Here is a 20,577-nt window from a genome sequence, read left to right on the forward strand (position 1 = left end):
TACAACGGAATATTACTGAGCCATTAGAAATTAGAAATACGGGGATCCCTGGGTGGCTCAGTGGTTTAGTGCCTGCCTTTGGCCCAGCGCGTGACCCTGGAGTCCCGGGATGGAGTCCCACGTGGGGCTCCCGGCATGGAGCCTGCTTCTTCCTCTGCCTGTGTCTCTGCCTCTCTCTCTCTCTCTCTGTCTATCATGAATAAATAAATACATAAATCTTAAAAAAAAAAAAAAAAAAAAAAGAAATGACAAATACCTAACATTTGCTTCAACGTGGAACTGGAGGGTATTACGCTGAGTGAAGTAAGTCAATCGGAGAAGGACAAACATTATATGGTCTTATTCATTCGGGGAATATAAAAAAAAAATAGTGAAAGGGTTTAAAGGGGAAAGGAGAGAAAATGAGTGGAAAATATCAGAGGGTGATAGAACACGAGAGACTCCTAACTCTGGGAAATGAACAAGGAGTAGTGGAAGGGGAGGTGGGCAGGGGGATGGGGTGACTGGGTGATGGACACTGAGGGAGGCACTTGATGGGATGAGCACTGGGTGTTATGCTATATGTTGGCAAATTGAACTCCAACAAAAATATATACAAAGAAAAGATTTTATTTATTTACTCATGGGAGACACACTCATGGGAGACACACAGACTGAGGCAGAGACAGAGGAAGAAGCAGGCTCCCCATGAGGAGCCTGATGCAGGACTTGGTCCCCCTGGGATCATTACTTGATCCAAAGGCAGATGCTCAACCACCGAGCCACCCAGGCACCCCTGGGTCAGACATTTTTGACCTTTAAAAAGTGGTATAGTCCTGTCTAGTCATTTGCTAATCATTGTAATATTCGGCTGCTACAGTTTCTAGCCTAGGGTTAAAATCCTTGAGTTTATTGAGGACCAATGATTCACATTAAAACTCAATCAAAAGCCAAAGGGGGGCACCCGAGTGGCTCAGTAGTTGAGTGTTTGCCTTTGGCTCAGCTTGTGATCCCAGAGTCCCAGAATCTAGTCCCGCATGGGGCTCCCCACAGGCAGCCTGCTTCTCCCTCTGCCTATGTCTCTGCCTCTTTCTGTGTGTCTCTCGTGAATAAATAAATAAAATCTTTAAAAAAAAAAAAAACTGATCGGAAGCAAGAGGCAACTTAATTGATTTTTTAATTTCTAAAAGCCTAAGTATTTAAGTGAGAAATATGAAACATAGTAACATTTGGTAAGACTTTAGAAAAGAGTTTGGAATTTTCTCAAAAAGTTAAACTCAGAGTTATCATATGATCAGGAATTCCATTCTTTGATATATACTCAAGAGAAGTAAAAACATATATCCACAGAAATGTTCACACAGCAGCCCCGGCGGCACAGTGGTTTAGCGCCGCCTGCAGCCCAGGGTGTCATCCTGGAGACCCTGGATCGAGTCCCACGTCGGGCTCTCTGCATGGAGCCTGCTTCTCCCTCTGCCTGTGTCTCTGTCTCTGCCTCTCTCTCTCTGTGTCTCTATGAATAAAATAAATAAAATCTTAAAAAAAAAAGAAATTTTCACACAAATGTTCACAATAGCATTATTCATAATGCCCACCCAAATTAGGAAAACCCAGATGTCCATTAACTGATGATGGATAAACTAAATGTGATATATCTATGGTGTGGAATATTACTCAGCCATAAAAAAGGATCAAGGCACTGATAGGTGCTACAACATAGAGGAACCCTGAAAACATTATGCTAAGCGAAAGGTCATGAAAGGCCACATAGCATATAACTCCATTTATATGAAATGTCCAGAATAGGCAAATCATAGAGACTGAAAATAGATTAGTGCTTGCCAGGGGCTTCATGTAGGGGAGAATGGGGAGTGACTGCTAATGGATATGAAGGCCTCTATTGGGGTGATGAAAATGTCCTGAAGTTACATAGTGGTGATAGTCACATGACAATGTGAATATACTAAAAACTACTTAATTATATGATTAACAAAGGTGAATTTTATGACACGTGAATTTAATTTTATGACATGTAAATTATATCACAATAGAACATAAAACATGAAATTTTATTCAAGAAATATACTATTTGAAATATGACCCAATTACAATGAAAAATGAAGTATTGGGAAGGAGAAAAAGACAATGGAGAAAGGTGGAAGAGAAAATATTTTAAAAAGAACAAAAAAATTTTAGCAGAAGAAAGAAAATGAGACTACAAAAGGAAAAAGGGAGGCTGATTCCATGATTTTTGACATAATAGAATATTTCTCTAATTGTTCACCAAGGGTCATTTGGGCTGTGGTCTTCAAATTGTTACTACCTATTTATTATTGCTTTTCGAACTTCTAATTAACAAATTGACCATTGTTTGCTGTCTTCTAATTGCGCTTTGCCCTTGAACGCTTCAATGGCTTAGTTTTCATTTCAATGGAATTAATGAACTGAGGACGTGAGATTTGTCTCAGTTTGCAGTATCAGGCATTAACTAGAGTTGGAGATTACATTTAAAAACCATTTAAACTGAAGCTGAAACCTGTCTGGATAAAGGTTCTCCATTGCTAAATTTAATTCCATTATTTACAGTCACATTGAGAAGCCCCGCATTGAGATGTCATTCCTCTGAGGTAGGATAGGTGATTTATCACTTTTGAAATTATTCACTATTATGAAATGGATAATTAATTCAAGATTTTGGATGTGGATTTGTCTTGACCTATTCTCAAAGGCCAGATGACTAGAAAGCTCAGCTTATTGACATAGGGCCTGGCATGGACTATGATTACACGTGAGTCACTTCTAATAATCAGAAATGATGCTTCATAATGAAGCAAAGACAATGAGAGAGGTTGGGAAAGTCAGATTAGTGGAAAATTGTGAACTAGCAGTAGACTGAGAGGGGATGGAGGTTCTGGTCCTCCTCCTCTGGTCCACACATAATCTTCCCTCTCCTTCACTCTCTATGGTCAATCAGTCATCCAGGCTGCTAATTTTACCTACTACTCTGCTCAAACTCACTCTTTTTTGTCCATCTTTTCTCTCCATTTTTCTTCATCTCTAGCTTGGTCTATTGAAATAGTGTTGCTACAAATTTTCTAGTGTCTAATCTTGCCCTTCCTAAAATCTACCCTTCACATTATAAAATATTTATTTTTTAAAAAATATTTTATTTATTTATTCATGAGAGATACAGAGAGAGGCAGAGACAGAGGTAGACTCCCCGCAGGGAGCCCAACACAGGACTCAATCCCAGGACCCCAGGATCATGCTCAACCACTGAACCACCCAGGCGCCCCTGAAAATATTTCTAAAGTTCAAATCATATGATTACCCTGCCCCACCAGGTCTCCTGTTTGAGAGCAGATGAACCTCTAAACAGAGATGCTCATGGTGTGAAGGCCAGGGTTCTCTTGCAAGGCCATAAGACTTTACCTTACTTGAGCCTGTACCTAGAAACCTAGAGAAATCCCTGTACTGAATGGCCTTAGTCAGTTGACACTCCAGTAAGAGCTGTTTGGTCACAATTTATGAGAAAATGACTATGATTTTTTAAAAAGGAACCCCCCCAAAAAATAAATAAAATAAAAAATAAATTAAAAGGAAACCCAAACCATTAGGTAATAGACATAATGCAGTGAGTACCTGACAGAAATCCAAAGTCCCAGTGCCAGTCCCTGGGGAAAGTCCAATAAATCAGTGCACTTGAGGTTCATCTTCAGTCCTGGTCCTCCGAGTGTCTAGTCCTGGGGTCCCTTTCATGCATTACAGCTGCTACCTCCAATTCTGGCCCCAGTCCACAAACACAGGGGAAATTCGTGAAAGAAAGGGGAAAAAAAAAGTATTACAGGGAGGCCTGGGAACCTGCTCTGAGCCGGCCAAACTCCCAGCAGGGAATTTTGTTTCCAGCCAAACTTTCATCATACTCAGAATTCAATGATGTGTTATTCATATTCTCACTTGAGGAGATTCTGTCTCACTCTGTGAAACTTCTGTTCATTTCATTACCATTAGCCCTGTCTTCAAATATGTTCCCTGGTGTTACGGATTTGGTAACTTTCTCACCCTGATCTTACAAAGGGATTAGATACTTAGTGCTCAAAGATACCATTTCAAGGGTAGCAATAAGGTTTTTTGTAAGTAACAATTGCCTGGTCTGTTCTGTTGTAGAGTCTGAACTTTGATAAGTAGAAAATGCCTGCCAGTTCTAGTGGGGAAGAGTCCGTGTATTTGCCCATCCTGGATCACACCCTCACGGTCCAGGAACTGGAGAGTCACCCTAGTTTATTTGCAGTGGGCATTGAATGGGTGTAGGCAAATTATCTGGACTATTAAAGACAGAATGTCCAGAGAGGCCCACTCCCTTCACCATTCTGAGCAGTAAAGCTGCATGCATCCCAATACAGAATAATCCTAACCCTGCATGCCTAGCACACTGTTCTCAGTTCTGCTAATCTAAATTCTCACTGGGTTGGCTTCTCGGACTTTCTGACTTTGTCATTTTTCAGATGACGTGCTAGATAGAGAGGGAAGACTTGGGATTCTTGTCCTTTGAAATGAAATTTAAAGAATCGCTCTTGGTAAAGCTGCTGACTTGCTAGAGAAATCTCAGGGCTTTTTTATTTTTCTTTTTTGGACATGAAGGTTTCAATGACCCCAGTGGCTGGTATTTTGAGGTCATTTTGGAAATTTCTTCAACATCATGGTATCTGTTCTCTACTTCCCAGGTCAATGAGGACCTAAGTGTGCTAGCAGAGAGAAGACACAGCCAGATGTTTGCAGAGTGGGATACTAGGCCAGAATGTGTGACCTTGGGCTGATCCTTGAGCCAAGCCCCCCAGGTACCCCACCTATAAAAAGATGTGGGTCCAATGATCTACTAGCGGCCTCCCTGCAACATTGTGGCTACAACAGAACAATGGCACATTAAAAAAAAAAAAAAAAAGAACAATGGCACATTAGGAACAGACTCAAAACCGTTTTTCCTTCCAAAGCAAATGTTACGAATTATTCGTGGTAAATTTCCTTAAACAAAACAAACAAAACAAAACAAAACAAAAAATTCCTTAAACCAGTTTTTCTAAAAAAAAATCCAGAAGGATGTATTTCAAAATGAGATGTATTTGTTAGAAGGAAATATCTACTCAATTCTCAGGAATGGCAAGATTGTTATTTGGATGCGTGTGCGTGTTCGTGTTCCCGGTGCAGAGAGCTACTCTTACTAACACATCAAAGACCAAATTATCTCAACTTCTGATAAATAGGGAAGAAAGAATCAGTGAACCTGTTAGAGGTATTTTGAGGAGGCTCCAGTCTCCGGAATCTTTTAGGTGCTGATCCCCTTGAGGGCAGGGACCCTGTGTATTCCTTTGCGCAGGCTCCTCCAACCCGTCTGCCCGTCTGGCACGTACCAGGCACAGTGAAAGTTTGTTGTGCTTAAGTGAGAGCCTTGCTCAGGTAACTTTCGGGGAGACAAAGGTGGAGGAAATTCTCATGAAGGCACAGGGTTTCCTTTCATTTGTCCCTTCCTTCCTTCCTTCCCTCCTTCCCTTCCCTTCCCTTCCCTTCCCTTCCCTTCCCTTCCCTTCCCCTCCCTTCCCCTCCCTTCCCCTCCCTTCCCCTCCCTTCCCCTCCCCTCCCCTCCCCTCCCTTCCCTTCCCTTCCCTTCCCTTCCCTTCTTCCCTTTTTTCCCTTTTCTTTTTTCTTGTGCGTGTTACATAATCTGAATGATTTCAAAGGCTCCGAGCGGCTCCTTGCTCTTGTTAGCGCTGGAAAGTGAACGTAGTCCCGAACCTGCAACCGTAACAGGGTTGGCCCCAGACCTGGAAGCTTATTTCCGCGCGGTCTCTGGGCTCCCCCGAGAGTGTGGAGATCGGTACAGGCCGGGGAATCAAACCCTTGAGGGCTGTAGTAAAATTCCTCTTATTGGAAGTGAGGTAGACCTGATCAAGCAAAAAGAAGCTATTTAATGGATCCCCTCGGGAAGGGCAGGGCCAGGTGGACCCTCGAGAGGACTGGAACCGGGACCGGAACCGAGCCAGGAACCTTCCTTCCTCTCCGACGCGGCTGGGGACTCCCCCCCCCAGACTGGGAATCCCGGGGAGGCTCCTGATTGGCTCCGCTTGGGTCTCCTGGGGGGTCCCTCGGAGTCTCGGCAGCCGCCTGCAAGGGGCAGTTCCCCCAGGGAAGGGGAGGGCCTTTCCCAGGAGAAAGGAGGGCACCGGTAAACCATCAAGCGCATCACGGGGGCCAGGAGTAGTCCCGGAAACCAGGGACTGAAAGATCGCGAAGCCCTGGTTTTGCACCTCAATGTGCAGGGAGTGCATTTAACTTTAGTGACTTTAACTCTGTGCACTTGGATAATTAGGAAAAAGAAAAGAAAGAGACAAGAATAGGAAAATCAATTTAGCTTAACGTTCTGTACGGAGTATGTGAGCTGAAGTGAGAACAGTGGGTGACATCAATCTCATGGTCTCATTTATTCTCATTTCCCCGCGGAACAGGTCCCCCCCCCCCCCGACTGAGGGTACTGTCTAAGCATACTTGGCACCTCAATTCAAGCCAACTCCTTCATTTAGTGCTGAAGCAGAGAAGCAGAGATCATTCCCAGTACGGGGGAAAGTGTGCTCTGCTCACAAAGAGGCAGTTGCTGAAAGGCAGGTGCCTTTCTAGACTTTTCAGGGCAACTTTGACCACATGTGATTCTTACCATTTACACTGATTGTAGAAATTAAAGTCCTATAAGATAAGGTGCTTCTTATGTTTTTGCATGTGCATCTGAATGTATTTTATTTTTAAAGGTTTATGTATTTTAGACAGAGAGAGAGTTGGTGGGGGAGCAGAGGGAGAGGGCGGAGGAGACTCTGCTGAGTCTAGGCTAACTCGAGGCTGGATCTCAGGACCCTGAGATCATGACTGACCTGAAACCAAGAGTCCACGGCTTAACCAACTGAGTCACTCAGGCGTCCCTGAGTGTATTATTCAGGTGATATCTCTTTACTGCATCTCTTTCCTGTTTATGTGAGTATCCGATAGAAATTGGGATGACTCATGAGTAGATTGGGGAGGTGTGAGGTGTGGCAGTATTGCAATATGGGGTTTTGATTTGTGTAGAGCTTCTTTGCGTGTGTGTGTGTGTGTGTGTGTGTGTGTGTGTGTGTAGAGCTTCTTATATGTTAATCATTCTTTAACATTCTGCTTGATGCTTTAATGGGTGCATTTGATTAGAGACTCACCAGGCTAGTTTCTTTTGAATCATCTAATTCAGTCTTCCAGCTAATTATTAAATCCCAAAGGATCATCCAGGGTGGGATTGAATAACCCAGTAACTTGGGACATATCTCATTCAGAGCAAGCCTCTTTGATCTTCAGATAACATTGACTGTTAAACTGATGTTTCCTATACAGTGAGCTCTATTCTGAATTCCTGTAATTCATACCCTTTGATATTCAATGTGCTCCCAGATCAATTGGAAATCACCTAATCCCTCTTCCTGTTGGCAACATTTCAAGGCTTTGAAGAGACCAGTCATGTACCTCCAAGTCTCCTTTTTATTTTCCCTGCTTTATTTTCACCAGTTTTTCCTGATGATAATGGTGGTGATGATGATGATACTAACAATAATAAGCAATTTACTGGTTACATATTATGTGCCACCGTGTCATTCTGAGCAATTCATATATATTAATTCATATAAATCCCTTAACAACCCTATAAGGTAAGTACTATCCCTGTTTTACAGATGAGGAAACTGAGACATAGAGAAGTTAAGTAAGGTGCCCAGAGTTCTACAGGTAGTAAGTCACAGAGCCTAACTTTGAACTTAGGTGGTTTGGCTCGATAAGACTCCTCTGATGTGATCCAGATTGCCCCATCTCTGTCAGAATGATGTCCAGAAGTAAATACAGTGCTACAGACACTAAGGAGTGCATTTTTCTACGTACTAAATTTCTGTTAATGCCACCCAAGTTTTCATCAGCAGCATGCTGTACTTCATAAACACTGAAGCCAACGGGAGCTCATCAACTTTTTTTTTTAACCACCAATGTGGTTATGCCTGTGCTTGTGCAATGTGTGAAGTTAGCTCAGACTAAGCCAATTAGAATAATCACTACAGCTTCCCTCAATATTTTGGTGGCTAAAACTAGGGAGCACATACATAGAAGAGAATTCTCACTGTGTGTGAGAATCAACAACTTCTGTTATAGCAAAGTCCATCATTTCCATCTTTGGATCTGAGGTAGCTTTCTGTAGCTGCTGTTAAAGTTAGAAGAGTTAATCAAATCATATGGCTTCACTAGTATTTGGTTCTATAATAAAAGCCTTTTATTTAAATCATTCATGATCTAATCTCTAACATTCCCTTTGATTGAAGTTGATTGTCTTTGTAAAACTATTGAATATCTTTGTAAAAATATTGACCAATGATTAAATATGGTGGACAGAAATCGATGATAGGCAATAAGCCCTGGGGTTTTAGGTAACCTGAAGGCTGCTGTGTTAATTTTTAGAATTTAACATTTATAATTTGCTGTTACAAACATGTTAGCTAACTCTGGAAACTGGCTTAAATTGCTGGGGCCTAAATAAAATATCTTGAAAAAAAAATAATGACACCCAAGTCAGTAAGACATAGTTTGTTTTATTTTTGAGTGTTTTAGATGGTCATCCTGACAGCTATGTTCCAAAACTCCTAAGATCACAGTTGAATTTTCTATAAGCCCAAACCACCCTGCTTCCACAGCAGATTTCACGTTGTAGTGCAGAACATTAACATGGTTGAAGCGGGGATGACAAAGCACTGCAGCCCACTGATATCCAGGATGAATAGGAGGTGATGTGCATGATTGATACAAAGTTGCCCGTGTTGCTAAGTTTTCAAAGTTTTTAGTTTCAGTGTAGACTACTGGACTTCAGAAGTGTCATTTATTGATTCATTCCATGAACAATTACTGGCTCACAGGCCTATTGATAAATACTGGGAATACAATAAGACAATCCTCTACTAACCATGTGATCAAACTTACCATGGCCACTAATGAGTATGGGTAACCAAATCAGCTGTCAAAGATAGATGGTAACTGCACTTGTGGTAAGCATGCATAACATTAAACTTGTCCAATCACTGTGTTGAGCACCTGAAATGAAAGTAGCATTGTGTCGGCTTTACCCAAATAAAAAATTAAAACAAAACAAAATAAACAAAATCAATTTCATAATGTGCTTCCTCATGTGATATGCTAAGTAAGACACAGTAGTTTCTTTGCCAAATTGGTTTAACTTGAATCTAAACATGAAGAAGGGGATCCCTGGGTGGCTCAGCGGTTGAGCGCCTGCCTTTGGCACAGGGCTTGATCCTCGAGTCCCGGGATCGAGTCCCACATCAGGCTCCCGGCATGGAGCCTGCTTCTCCCTCAGCCCGTGTCTCTGCCTCTCTCTCTCTCTCTCTGTGTGACTATCATAAAAAAAAAATTAAAAAAAAATTTTTTAAAAAAAGGAAAAAAGTCAATATTAAGAAAAGAAAAAATAAGAAAAAAAGACAAGGAACTATTACAGTATAAGGAGGTTATAGAAACATGATAAATACAGTAGCTGAGTCTTGATTGAATTCTGAATTTTTTTTAAAGCTATAAGTTATTGTTATGATCATTAGGAAATTCAAATATATATTATATATATAATCTAGTATAGTATAGTATAGTATTAAGGTTATATTTTTTGGAGTATGATGATATTGTAATTATATAAGAATGCCTTTATTCTTAGGAGGTACATACTAAAGTGTTGAGATATAAATGTCATGATCTCTAAAATTTTCAAATGATAAAAATTTTATATCTATATTAATCTATACTAATAGATGTATAATTAATATATATTAGGGATCCCTGGGTGGCGCAGCCTTTGGCCCAGGGCGCGATCCTGGAGACCCGGGATTGAATCCCACGTCGGGCTCCTGGTGCATGGAGCCTGCTTCTCCCTCTGCCTGTGTCTCTGCCTCTCTCTCTCTCTCTGTGTGACTATCATAAATAAATTAAAAAATTAAAAAAATATATATTATACATAATATATTAATATCTATTATAGTTTATATTACACATTGATTTTATATTTTATATTAGTAGGTATATTTTATATTAATAGGTATATTAATATCTATAGTTAAACCTTGAACAACATAGGTTTGAGCTGTACAGGTCCATTTATATAATTTTTTTGATAAATATAGTACAGTACTATAAATGTATCTTCTCTTCCTTATGATTTTCTTTTTTTTAAAGGTTTATTTATTTATTTATTTATTTATTTATTTATGATAGACATAGAGATAGAGAAAGAGGCAGAGACACAGAAGGAGGGAGAAGCAGGCTCCATGTTGGGAGCCTGACGTGTGGGACTCGATCCTGGGACTCCATGATCGCGCCCTGGGCCAAAGGCAGGTGCTAAACCACTGAACCACCCAGGGATCCCCTCTTCCTTATGATTTTCTTAATATTTTTTCTCTAGCTTATTTTAAGAATACGGTACATAATACATATAATATACAAAACATGTATTAATAGACTGTTTATGTTATTGGTAAAATTTCCAGCTTTTAGTAAAGTTTTGGGAGTCCAAAGTTATAAGCGGATTTTCAGTTACACACGGTGTTAGTGCTTCTAACCCCCACATTGTTTGAGGGTCAACTGCATATTGCTGTGTTTCTCTCTATATAAGAAAATTTTATTAGTTTTTTAAGGCTGCCATAAGAAATTACCACAAAGTGGGAAGCTTAAAACAACAGAAATTCACTTTCTCATTGCCTGGGAGACCAGATGTCTGAAATCAAGGTAGTGGCAGGGTCATGCGCCCTCTGAAGCCTGTAGGGGAGGATCATTCCTTGCCTCTTCCAGGCATCACTCTGATCTTCGCTTCTTTCTTCATGTGATATTCCCTACTGTGTATTTGTTCAAATTTCCCCCTTCCTTAGGATCATTGGATCCTAATCCCATTATGACTGCATCTTATTTTGATTATATCTGTAAAGACCCTATTTCCAAATAAAGTCATATTCATAGGTACTGGTAGGCAGAAACCTGGGGGGGACACTATTCAATCCAGTACAGCACATAAAGATTTTTTAGAGGAAGAAGAAAGGACAGAAGAGTGCACAATGTGACAAAATGTAAACAGATGGTGACTTTGGGTAAAAGGTGTTTATTTTATTTATTTATTTTTAAATATTTTATTTATTTATTCATGAGAGACACAGAGAAGCAGAGACATAGGCAGAGGGAAAGCAGGAGCCTGATGCAGGTCTTGATCCCAGTATTTAAGTTTTCTTTTCTTTTTTTTTTTTTTTCCAGTATTTAAGTTTTCAATATCCCTCATGAATAATTATACTTAGGAGGATAAACCTGTTTCACAGACTGTAGTTGTTTCAGTTGTTTCCTGATTTTGCCCATAGGTTTACTGTTATAGTTTCCAAGATGTAAGTAGTTGCAGTTGAAGTAGATTCTTGGTGCTACCCTGAGTCAGAGTTTAGGAGAATCCAGTGAAAATTTTCTTATCCATCTATCCCTACTTGTTAAAGTACAGAGATTCGCAAACTGTAGGTGTATTGATATCACCTGGGGGGTGCTTGTTAAACTAGATTGTTGGGCTCCGTCTCAGAGACTGGGGAGGGCTCAGAAATCTGTATTTTTGCGCAGCAGCGCCATGGCGGTCGGCAAAAACAAGCGCCTTACGAAAGGCGGCAAAAAGGGAGCCAAGAAGAAAGTGGTTGATCCATTTTCTAAGAAAGATTGGTATGATGTGAAAGCGCCAGCTATGTTCAATATAAGAAATATTGGAAAAACACTAGTCACAAGAACTCAAGGAACCAAAATTGCGTCTGATGGTCTCAAGGGTCGGGTTTTTGAAGTTAGCCTTGCTGATCTGCAGAATGATGAAGTTGCATTTAGGAAATTCAAGCTAATCACTGAGGATGTGCAGGGCAAAAACTGCCTGCCTAATTTTCATGGCATGGATCTTACCCGTGACAAAATGTGCTCCATGGTCAAAAAATGGCAGACCATGATTGAAGCTCATGTTGATGTAAAGACTACCGATGGTTATTTGCTTTGTCTATTTTGTGTTGGTTTTACTAAAAAACGCAATAATCAGATTCGGAAGACCTCTTACGCTCAGCACCAACAGGTCCGCCAAATCCGGAAAAAGATGATGGAAATCATGACCCGAGAGGTGCAAACAAATGACTTGAAAGAAGTGGTCAATAAATTGATTCCAGACAGCATCGGAAAAGATATAGAAAAAGCTTGTCAGTCTATTTATCCACTCCATGATGTTTTTGTTAGAAAAGTAAAAATGCTGAAGAAGCCCAAGTTTGAATTGGGAAAACTCATGGAGCTTCATGGTGAAGGTAGTAGTTCTGGAAAAGCTACGGGGGATGAGACCGGTGCTAAAGTTGAACGAGCTGATGGATATGAACCACCAGTCCAAGAATCTGTTTAAAATTCAGACATTTAATGGTGACCAATAAAAACATATTTGTGATGTTTAATTTCTTATCATTCTTTTTAAATAATCAGGCTCGGTGAAGCAGATGTTTTGAACTGACCGTGTGAACTTTTCAGAACTATTGTATGGATCTTATCCATTGCTCTTGGCTACTAAATAGCTGCAAAAGGGTAGTGATCTATTTTAAGCTGTAGTGATCTGGATGGAAGTGTTCTAGATGGTTAATAAAAGGAAACTTAAAAAAAAAAAAAAAAAAGAAATCTGTATTTTTGCAAAGTTTCCGGGTGAGACTAATGTTGCTATCATGGGGATCACATTTTGAGAACCACTAATACAGAGGAAGTAATTTGGTTGGGGGGTGCTTTTCTTTTTTTTCCTTTAAATATTTTTATTTATTCACATGAGACACACGGAGAGAAGCAGAGACATATAGGCAGAGGGAGAAGCAGGCTCCCCGTGGGAGCCTCATGTAGGACTCGATCCCAGGACTCTGGGATCAGGATCTGAGCCAAAGGCAGATGCTCAACCACTGAATTACCCAGATGTCCCTAGGCATGTTTATTGTACCATTCTTTTCCAACATTCTAAAGGTTTGATGTATCTCAAAATAAAATAAAACATGGGGAAAAAAATGCTATACAAAAAAAAAAAAAAAAAAGACACTGTCCTTGTCCAGAAGGCTATCTTGATGTTATGGAGGACATAGTATAGGGACATGTATCATGACAATCTCAGTACACATGTGACAGGAACGGAGACAGTGGTGTTAACTCGGCTTGGGCACATTAGAAGGGTTTCCATGAGAAGTGATACCCAACTGAACCTTTTGAAGGATGGCATAGGAGTCGGCTGCAGGGTTGAGGGCACACTTGGGGAATCGTCAGGAGGAAACGCAGGAAGCATGTCATGGAGGGTGCTGCATCGAGAGAAGCCTTTCATCAGGAAGACAAGGAGCAGCCAAGGCAGGGTTCTAAGCATGTAGAACCTGAACACGTTTTTGTTTGGGGGCTAGGAGTGTAGAGAAGCCTGGAGACAAGCCAGGTCAAGGGACAAGGAGATTAAAAAAAAAAAAAAAGGATATCAGAGGGGGGAAGGATGTGTGAGAGCTGAGGAGGAGCTAAAACCCAGAGGGTTTGGCTGCTGACCACATGAAGGGAGGAAGGGGAGCTTGGGGGCCTGAGTGGTTGGTGCCACCCTTCCCTGCAGGGAGTGCAGGAGGAAGAAAGGAAGGGCTGCAGGCAGACAGTGGTCAGGTAGATAGAGGCTATGCTCAACTTGAACATGTGGAACTTGAAGGCCCAGATGAGGGCCTCACGTGAGGTGATATGGAGCCCAGGAAATGGACTTGACAACTTAAACGCATATCATGTTAAGTGAAGTCACAGATTCTGAGATGTCCCAGTTACGGTGTGGAGATGATAAGAATGTAATGACAAGGGGCACCTGGGTGGCTCAGTGGTTGAGCATCTGCCTTTGGCTCAGGGCATGATCCTGGAGTCCTGGGGTTGAGTCCCACGTTGGGCTCCCCCTGCCTGTGTCTCTGCCTCTGTGTGTTTGTGTCTCTCATGAATAAATAAATAAAATCTTTTAAAAAAATGTAATAAGGGGATCCCTGGGTGGTGCAGCGGTTTGGCGCCTGCCTTTGGCCCTGGGGCGCGATCCTGGAGACCCGGGATTGAATCCCACGTCGGGCTCCCGGTGCATGGAGCCTGCTTCTCCCTCTGCCTGTGTCTCTGCCTCTGTGTGTTTGTGTCTCTCATGAATAAATAAATAAAATCTTTTTAAAAAATGTAATAAATAGAAGGCCAGGTGTGAAACTCTAAGAAGCCCGGCAAAACAAGAAGGCCCATGGGATCCCTGGGTGGCTCAGCAGTTTAGTGCCTGCCTTTGGCCCAGGGCACGATCCTGAAGTCCCTGGATCGAGTCCCACGTCCGGCTCCCGGCATGGGGCCTGCTTCTCCCTGCTCCTGTGTCTCTGCCTCTCTCTCTCTGTTTATCATAAATAAAGAAATCTTTAAAAAACAAACAAAAAAAAAAACCAAAAAAAAAAAAAAAAACCAAGAAGGCCCAGCAGAGGAGACCAAGAAGTGGAAGAGAGATGGGAAGAAAGCCAGGAGCCTGGCCTCAGGCAAGTCCAAGAGAGGGGTTTCTGAGGAGAGAGGAGGCGGCAGCTTCAGGCAGTAGAGCTGCAAGCACCAAGACTCACACCAGTCCTTTCCATTTTGCATGGAAAGTGGGAGGCCTCAGAGAGCAGTTTCAGTAAGGCAGAGGCCAGATGGCCAAGGACTGGGCATTTAATAAAGGGTGAGGCTCTCTTTCTCTCTCTCTGTCTCTCATGAATAAATAAATAAAATCTTAAAAAAAATTAAAAAAAATAAATAAAGGGTAAGGAAGCACAGAGCCAATCGAAGCAGAATGTTCTTCCCAGAAACGTGGCAGAAAAGCACAGAGAGATAGGGCAATCGTTAGCAGGAGGCAGAGCGTGAGGGCCAGTGTTTGTTATCACTGGAGGAGAGAGATTGGGGTGAGTGTGTAGGGTGAGGAGAAGGAGCCAGCACAGAGGTCAGGCTGAAGATCCCAGAGAGCAGAGATCGTTAACCAAGAGAGTCCTGAGGAGCTGGGACCTGGAGCACAGGTGGAAAGAACCCCATTTTCACTGAGGTGGGGAGGCGGGGGTGCTAGAGGAGATGGAAGGTGTGGGCCTCAGACATCGTTGGGGCCTCGTGACGGATGGGGGAGCGGAGGACAGACACTTGGCTGGGTCAGACCCATGGATATCCTGAGTGGGGCAGGCAAGAGAAAGGAGACAAAACCAAGGTTACACATGAAGGGATTTGGAAGCAAAATGGTAAGCAAAATAAAAGGAGAAAATGAAAAATCAGAACGACACGTAGAGTTGGAAGGAGAGACAGGGGCCTCCATATTATCTGCTCAGGGGATCAGTGTTCTTCCTTGCTGGGTGAAACGTGACTTCTTCCTGCAGGTCCCCACATGGGGGTATTAGGTGTCAGCGTGAACCGCTCTGAGGGTTGCTTCACTAGGTTCGTGGCCAGGATTCCCAGAGGACAGGCTTCCATTGGTACCACTGGTCCAGGGAGATGGGTTGTGGGCAACCCCGAGAGCTGTCTGTGTTTTTGTTCGTGCGAGGGCGGAATGCTGTCTCTCCCTGGAGTTCAGGACCTGTTAAGTAGCCAGGTGTTAGGGTAACCCGCGGAGGGCCGCCTGCTCGGAATTTACGAGAGGTGTTGGCTCACAAACAACACTTCAGAGGTAGGCATGACTGGCCGCAAGGCTCACATCATTTCCTCTGAAAGGAATTTCTCTATTTCTCGCCTAATGTTTCCCTGGCAGCAGTGCCATTGGCAGTGCCTCATGCGGTTCCCCAACCTCCATCCTTCCGGGTCTGAGTCTAGTGCAAAGGAGCAACAGCTTCTATCCCAGCTCCAGCAAAATCCAGTCTAGACTGGCTTAGGGGAACATGGTATGCTGAACGCTGAGGCCCAGGTCATGTTTTCGCTGGAACTGTCTGGGCAGAAAGTGGCTAAAAGGGGGGTCCCACCAAGGAAATATGGGTACAGTGAACGGAAGACCATCGGTAAATGGATGTGGATAGGCCAGACCGCCGAATTCATAGCATCTGGCTTAGGTCCAGAAACTCTTGGCAGGGTCAAAAAAAGTTTTAAAAATGATTATAAATGCATAGGAAGTTGCAAAAAATAGTACAAAAGAGTTCTGGTGAATCCTTTACCCAATTGCCCTGAATGATTGCATCTTACATAATTGTAGTATAATATCAAGTCCAGGGACTTGACATTGGTACAATGCGTGTGTATAGTTCCATGCCATTTTATCACATTTATAAATTCATATAATCACCAGTGTAATCAAGACACAGGACTAGTCCATTCTCCACAGAAATCCCCCTCATGTTATTCCTACAAAGTCCCTAACTTCTGGCAACCACTAATCTGTTTTCCATTTCTAATTTTGTCACTTTGGTAATGTTATATAAGTGCTGTTCATTTTTATTGCTGAGTAATATTCCATGGTGTGGATATACCACAGGTTGTTTAACCACTCACATACTGGGGAATATTTCTATTGTTTCCAGTTATGGGCTATTACAAATAAAGCTGCTGTGATCAGTTGTGTACTTATGTGGAATATAAGTTTTCATTTCTCTGGGGTAAATGCCCTGGAGTGCAGATGCTGGGTCATAGGTAAGTATGTTTAGTTTTTATGGGCCTGCTTCTGCTGTGCAATTCTGCTATATGTTTAGTTTCTATTTTTATTTATTATTTTTTTAAAGACCCAGAATAGCCAACACAATATATTTATTTTTTATTTTTTTATTTTTTATTTTTTTATTTATTATAGTCACAGAGAGAGAGAGAGAGAGGCAGAGACAGGCAGAGGGAGAAGCAGGCTCCATGCACCGGGAGCCCGACGTGGGATTCGATCCCGGGTCTCCAGGATCGTGCCCTGGGCCAAAGGCAGGTGCCAAACCGCTGCACCACCCAGGGATCCCTATGTTTAGTTTTTAAAGAAGCTACCAAAATATTTTCCAGAGTGGCTGTGGCATATAACATTCCCATCATCAATGTGTGAGAGATTAAATTTCTCTGTTCCTTTGCCAACATTTGGCATTATTGTTATTTTTTATTTTAGTTATTCTAACAGTTATCTAATGGTATCTCAATGTGGTCTTAATTTGGTGAGCCCGGTCAAACACCTTTTCACGTGTCATCATATATTCTCTTGGTTTGAATGTCTCTTCATGACTTTTGCTCAGTTCCCAATTGTGTTGTTTGATATAGAATTCTGAGAATTCTTTCAGTAGAGTTTTTCAAGGTTCTTCAATCTCACTCTTCTAAGCACAGAACCTAATCTAATTTAGCCTTGACTAGCAGGGTGTTGACTCTCAATACATCCTTGCTTCAGCATGGAGGCAAGTATCCAATTATTATTATTTAGCAGGGGCATTTCCTCACCCACATGACATTTGAAAATATTTTGCTCTATCCTCTGTTCTTCCCTGGCTATGCCCTGAACCTTACCCACATGCTATCTCCAATGTAGTCTAAGCTGTAGTTTCAGATTCCCACCTGACCTCATCATGGCTTTGTGAGCTGAAACTGAGCCTTGGGAATTGTACCTCTCTTCCTGGATCCACGTGTTCTGGATGCCAGATGAATGAATGAATGAATGAATGAATGCATACATGAATGAATGAATCAATCAATAACAGTGGGCTCCTATGCACTGCTATTCTATGCAACAGCCAATTGGGGATTTGTGTGTTATTCCAAAAGGCAAAGAGTAGATCAAAAAAAGCAGAAACTTAAAAATCTTAACATCCTAAAACAGTGGCCCCCTTTGAATATCGTCCATTCGCAGCCACAAGAAGGCAAGTAAAGAATGAGGGTGAGAAGGCCTCCAAGAGGAAGTCTTAGGTACATGGTATGCCGTGCAGGACAATGGCCTCCCCTGACGCACTTGGAGTTTCTGGCAGGTTATTTTTAACTGCCACATTGTAAAGTCAATGTTTGCACTTTGATAAGTGTCCTGTCTAGTGGCCTGTTCTAAACTCTGGTCTGGGAGGTCACCCTACGAGCCTTGGAGTGGTTTGTGAGAGAGAAACTGAGTGAGTGAAATATAATGATCCTGTAGCTGCCAGGCTTGAAGGTCATGACAGAGCCAACTATCAACATGCATCGTGTCCCACTGCTTGCATCACCTGGTCATGAGTGGTCAGTGGAATTTACGGAATGGATTGTTCTCTTGGAGTCACCCAATATCCCTGAACAATGAAAGCACACATCCGTAGTTTTATATAAGAGCTGAGGAGGAATGTTTCTTCCACTTAACCAGAAGCAGGGAGCTCTCACTGATGCCCAACTGCCTGCCAACTGCCTGCCTTCTGTCCTTCTGTCTCTTTCTCCTTCTCCTCTCCTCCTCCTTGTCTCTCCTCCTGCCTATAAAGCAGGAAAGAAGAGGGAGGAAGTGAAAGAAAGGTAGATCCATTGTACATGGGCCATCAGGGGCGTGATGCTATAGGTTGGTGGGAAGATAAATATGAAATATGAGGGAAAAAGGATGCTCTGGGTTTTTCACTTATAGCATTCAGTTTTACTTCTTTGTCAGTTTTTCTCCTTGAATACTCTTGTAGAAAAAAAACGGCATTAAAGTATGAGGTAATGGGGCAGCCTGGGTGGCGCAGCGGTTTAGCGCCGCCTTCAGCCCAGGTCGTGATCCTGGAGACCCGGGATCGAGTCCCACGTCGGGCTCCCTGCATGGAGTCTGCTTCTCCCTCTGCCTGTGTCTCTGCCTCTCTCTCTCTCTGTTTCTGTCTCTCATGAATAAATAAATACAATCTTTAAAAAAAAACTATGAGGTAATGACTGTGAGGCCCTACCCTACCTACTCAGATATTGAGATTTAGAGGCCGAGAGAGTTCCTTTATCCAGCTGTGACATGTCAGGGCTTTTTGGTTGTGCATAACACAAAGCCCAACTCAAACCAGGGTCGACCGTAAACGACTGAGCGCCTCAGCCCTGCTAACTCTGGAAGCAGTGGTTCTAGGGTAGATTTGATCTGGCACCCTGCCACACATCTTTTCTTTACCTTCTGTGGTGTCCATTTCAAAATGAGGCTGGTTCTGTGTTTTGGTGTCATCTCCAGAGGGAGGAGGCCTATCCTGGGTGTCAGCTGAGCGCCCCCGACTAAGCCCCTTAGGGAAATGTTGTGCTGATTGGCTGAGGCTGGGCTTTCCTGGGCAGGTCAGGCGGCTGCATGGTGGCTCACCTGACAGGAAAGGAGGTGCAGTCACCAGGTTTGCTTCACGGTGAAGGAAGGGGGCAGTGGATCCTGGGCATCAACCCCAATGCCCCGCCCCAGCCTCCACCGCTACGTCTCCTTAAAAAGCTCATTCTAATTGCCTGGACTGATGAGTGAAACTCCTTTAAGAAGGCCTCAAGACTCTCATTCTGAAATTTGAGAATTTACACGGAAATGTGTCAAGGGAGTAAATGTTTTGCTATTGGAAATGTCAAGTGAGCTAAGAAGTAATTTTATTTCTCTATAATTGAATTAAATTAATTCATGAGCCCTAGTTTCTTCTTGGTAATAGAAAACTAAATCTTTCTAATTCAAAGTAAATTCAATTACTTCTGATTTAAAACCCAGTCTTCCCCGCCCCCCCTTTTTTGAAAAGCACTGGTTAGCAGTTAATGGCTGTTCCTCCAGTGACTTCAAGACACCAGGACACACAGGCCCCTATCCCCCCTACATATCCTCAATCTTCTTTTCAGCTCTTCTGCTGGAGAATTTGACTTTACCATGATGATCTGTTTTGGGAGCTTTTCCTTTCCCAGAACTTCATAATAGTCCTAGAAGAACAAAAAGAAGGTTTAGAACACACAGTGGCAAGTACCATCTCCCTGATGGGTAGGGGGAAGATGCCTGCCAAGCTCCTCCATCTAGGAGACAGTGGGGGCTTGTTTCTGACGTGGACACTACTGGGGGTGCTGCCTTGCCAGTCAATCAAGACCAGCAGATTCTCTCCCAGATCTCCGAAACATTAGACAAGACCTGTGGCAGGGTGTGACTCTAATCTCAGGAAATCCACGTCTTCATGAGTAAATTTTTAGTTCAAGATTCTTCTCCTTCTCTCACTCTTTTTAAAATTTTCTTAACTTCCGGGTAAGATGGTCTCTGTTCCTGGCATTCTTATGTATGATCTGGACATTTAAGGAGTGGGCAACTAACTGTGAGGTCTTCCTTGTGGCTGTTGGCATCTGTCCTCACTGCCATCGCCATGATGACCTCAGTATACCCTGCCCTTGGGCTTCCAGTTACATACACAGAGATAAAGGCATTCCCAGTCCACTGGCTTGCTCTCAGCCACTCTTGCCCAGTCTCATGGGGGAAGCCATGGGAAAGCATTGGCTGCTCTTCTATGTTGCTCTGATGCTATGGGAAGCATAGACATGTGGTGGTAAGTTGATCTTAGATGGTCTCTCAGCTCAACTTGTCCTGCTCTAGCCCCTTGTGTTGGCTTAGGCTCTCTGTGAGAATATTTCCTGGCAGGATTCTTGGTAGGG

General features: G+C 42.6%; 1 protein-coding gene, 1 long non-coding RNA gene and 1 pseudogene across 2 annotated transcripts in view; 2 read left to right on the forward strand and 1 right to left on the reverse strand.

The window, feature by feature from the left end:
• SHROOM3 (shroom family member 3) overlaps window positions 1-20,577 on the forward strand; it is a 325,226-nt gene that overhangs the window by 75,686 nt on the left and 228,963 nt on the right. The gene's annotated exons all lie outside the window — the stretch shown is intronic.
• Window positions 11,660-12,518, forward strand: LOC144304105 (small ribosomal subunit protein eS1 pseudogene; annotated as a pseudogene).
• LOC144304109 (uncharacterized) overlaps window positions 19,676-20,577 on the reverse strand; it is a 56,684-nt gene continuing 55,782 nt past the window's right edge. The window contains exon 3 of the long non-coding RNA XR_013371082.1: window positions 19,676-19,863. This is a non-coding gene — a long non-coding RNA (uncharacterized LOC144304109). The remainder of the gene's footprint in view (window positions 19,864-20,577) is intronic.

Source organism: Canis aureus, chromosome 33, assembly GCF_053574225.1.
Source record: "Canis aureus isolate CA01 chromosome 33, VMU_Caureus_v.1.0, whole genome shotgun sequence".
NCBI classification, from domain to species: Eukaryota; Metazoa; Chordata; class Mammalia; order Carnivora; family Canidae; genus Canis; species Canis aureus.